This window comes from Monodelphis domestica, chromosome 3, assembly GCF_027887165.1.
Source record: "Monodelphis domestica isolate mMonDom1 chromosome 3, mMonDom1.pri, whole genome shotgun sequence".
Classification (NCBI taxonomy): domain Eukaryota; kingdom Metazoa; phylum Chordata; class Mammalia; order Didelphimorphia; family Didelphidae; genus Monodelphis; species Monodelphis domestica.
In genome coordinates this window covers 183,632,887-183,636,316 of record NC_077229.1, presented here as the reverse complement: position 1 = coordinate 183,636,316, position 3,430 = coordinate 183,632,887, and positions in this window count along the sequence as shown.

Here is a 3,430-nt window from a genome sequence, read left to right as displayed (position 1 = left end):
ATTTCATATAATTGTGTTATCCTTTTCAAAGCACATTAAACAGTGAAATACTACAAAGGACAGCCATAGAAAGTCTTCAATTCTTGGTAATACTCCTATTTAGGAAGTGATTTGTGTGCCTGAGTGTTCAGGGATTAACTGCTTCCTACCTTCTCTCCTCCCAGCTTTCCAACACAAATACACACACAAATGTTGAGGTTTAGAGCAATGTGTTACAATGTATTATGGAAACCTAAAAAAGTATCTAATCTCTCTAAATAGTTCTCTTGGTCAGCTGAGGCAATGAAAGACTTGATGTTCATTATAAGACATGGATAATGGATAGCTAGGTGACTCATCTTCATGAGTTCAAATCTAGGCTCAGACACTTCCTACCTTTGTGACCCTGGGCAAGTCACTTAATCCTGGTTTCCTCAGTATGCTCATCTGTAAAATGAGCTGGAGAAGGAAATAGCAAACAACTCCAGTGTCTTTGCCAAGAAAATCTCAGATGGAGTTACAGAGACAGAGATTACTGAAATGACTGAACAAAAACTTATACACAGATAAATAAGCTGGTTTATTTTGCTTAACTATGTGTCAAGTATTTTATAGAAAAGCTCTTTGCATAGGTTATCTTATTTTAATCCTCCTAACACTGGCAAACTAGATACTATTGTTACCCCCATTTTAAAAATAAGGAAATTGAGGCCAAGAGAGGTTAAGTGATTTGCCCAGGGTCACAAATCTATTGAGGGTCTGAAACAAAATTTAAACTCCTCTCTTCCTGACTTCAAATCTCCTACTCTATATTAGCTTCACAAAAAAGCAATTGTAATCTTAGGTAGCATTAGTGGACATCTACCACTTCCAAAGTAATAAGAAATGTACCCAATGAATTAAAACATCAACAAATGAAAGAGAAAAATGGAAAGAACTTTTCATAATTCAATTCCCATGATTAAAAAGCAGCAGAGACAAAGGACTCTGAATTGAAAACCATGGAGAATGTTTCCCATGTTCACTGTCCCTAATATAGGTCTTAAGGACTGAGGGTACCTACCAATGGCTGCTACTAGAACAAGGAGGACTATTAATGGATGATCTCACCAATTGTTTATGTTAAGAGAGAAGAGAGCCCTTGATTTTTCCTTTGCAGCCTTACTATACTTTACTCTCCCCATATATTCCATTTTCCAGCAACTGTGATCCATTTGCAGGTCCTCGAACATGACACTCGATCTTGACACCCTTCATCTCTCCCTCTTAGTCTTTCTTTAAGACTCAGTACAAATCCTCCCTTCTGTAAGAGACTTTTTACAGTCCTCCTCTCCCAATCCCTACCTGCCATCCTAGTTCAGAGTGCCTTCCACCTACTCTGTCCTGGGCATACAAATGCATAAAAGCCCAACAACTCCTGCCTTCGAAAAGCTTCTTGAATTATAACAGAAACATGAACTTGGACTTGTCTTTACTCATGGTTTCAAAGATCAATGTTGGATATCAGAGTTTACTGCTGAGGATCTAAGTCCCTTTCAGCAGCAGCTCTCAAACCAGCCTACTGTGATATAAACTTAACTAGATGGGTTTCATCATTCCCAGAGGAACTGGGGCTGATTGTTGAAGCATTTCTGCCAATAACTCTTTTTGCTGTTTCAATGAAGCCCTAAGTGGACTTATTGTAGAGCTTCACACCACCACCCACTCCCCTCGATTCAGCTTCCAATTATGGCTCATTCACACTGCAACACCAAAATCAAGCTCATTTTACTTTGCCTTTAATGTGACTCACAAGTAAATTGTTGTCTCAAAATAGTTGACACACTACAGGTGTCACCTGCTTACTTCTAAGGAGGCCTGAGGCCTGCCTTAGGGAGATTGTTTTTGCTCACAGTGTATGTACACTGTCCTAATAAGATTTCTTTCATTTTAGGCTTTCAATCAGTGGAGCCTTCACTGTGAAGCCACCCATTCAAAAGGGAGGCTCTCAAGAGAGCCCTAGAACAAGAGAGAATCTGGGCCACAGTTCAGTGAGTGTTAAAACACTCACCATAGAATTAATTTTAAATCACCCAGGTTTTCTTTGAAAATGTGATTTGGAATTCTGATCTGTGTTTCCCTTCTCTCTTGCCATGTAAGACCCATCAGCTTCCCACCTTTGCCTACTAACAGGCTTAGCTTCCAGGGATATGATTCTCAGGAGTTCACACTCTTCCTTGCAGCTGGTATGGGGGTGTGCCAGTGGGGAGGGCTATAATAAGAATAAAAAGACACTAAATTGCTCATTCATGACAGTCCTTAGCATATATTCCAATTTTTTCTCCTTATATTCCCCCAGAAGAAAATTTAATTCAACCAAAATTTATTAAGAGGTTAATTTTTGGAGAACACTGTACTTAGCCTCAGATTTTGCATTTCAAGTACAAAGTTTAGATATTTCATGGTGCCTGCCCTCATGGAATTTGCTATCTAAGAGTAAGATTTCAGATAACTTTAATAAGTAACATTTATATAGAGTACTTTAAAATATGAAAAAATACTTTTTATAGACTCTCATTTGAGCCTCATAATAACTCTGCAAAGTAGGCGTCATTGGAATTCTTAATTCCATTTTACAGATATGGAAGATAAGAGGTCAAGTCATAATAATACCCCTAGTAGTTATCAGTGAAAAGAGATTTGAATCTAGATTTTTTTTTTTGCTTCTAGTTCAGCAATCCATCTATTCCTACACAAGATTAATGGAGATATACAGAGTGCTATTGTGCTCTGAAAGGAGAAAGGTCATTAGTGAGAGGGAAGATGGGTAGAATGAAAAGGCTCATTAGAATAGGTAACATTGGACTGATAACTTTAAAGCATGAGTAAGAATTCAGTAAGCAAAATCGGGAATACAAGAGAAAGGAGTTTTAGAGAAAAGATAAGTTTGGTAGTGTTTGTTATGAGCTGAGAACTTTCATATCTGGTTTTCAAGGTAAAAGAACAAATTAGGTATTAAATTAGTATTTGATAAAGTCTACTCAATTTAAATTTAATTCAGTGAAACAAACATTAAGTAAACACTGTGATTAGAAAGCTGCACTAGGTTGGAGGAAATGCAAAACTTAAGTTACAGTATTCCTTGTTAATACATATTCCTTGCCCTCATGTGGCTTGAAGTGCAATGAGGAAATTAAGATATATACATAATATATCAGATAAAAATATATGAGATAAATAATATATAAGATAAAAATAGATAAAATACATGTGGAAAGTGCCATAAAGAAGTTTAAAACACAGTATATCTATGAGATCTAAGTGGGGAAATGTCATTACTAACAAAGGGATCCATTGAAGGTGGCATTCAAGTTTGGGATGATAAGATGTGATTAGGAATTTAACAGGAGAGGGAAATTCCAAATATGGGATAATATAGAAATGAGAGAGCTCAAGCTGTGTTTGGGAGACA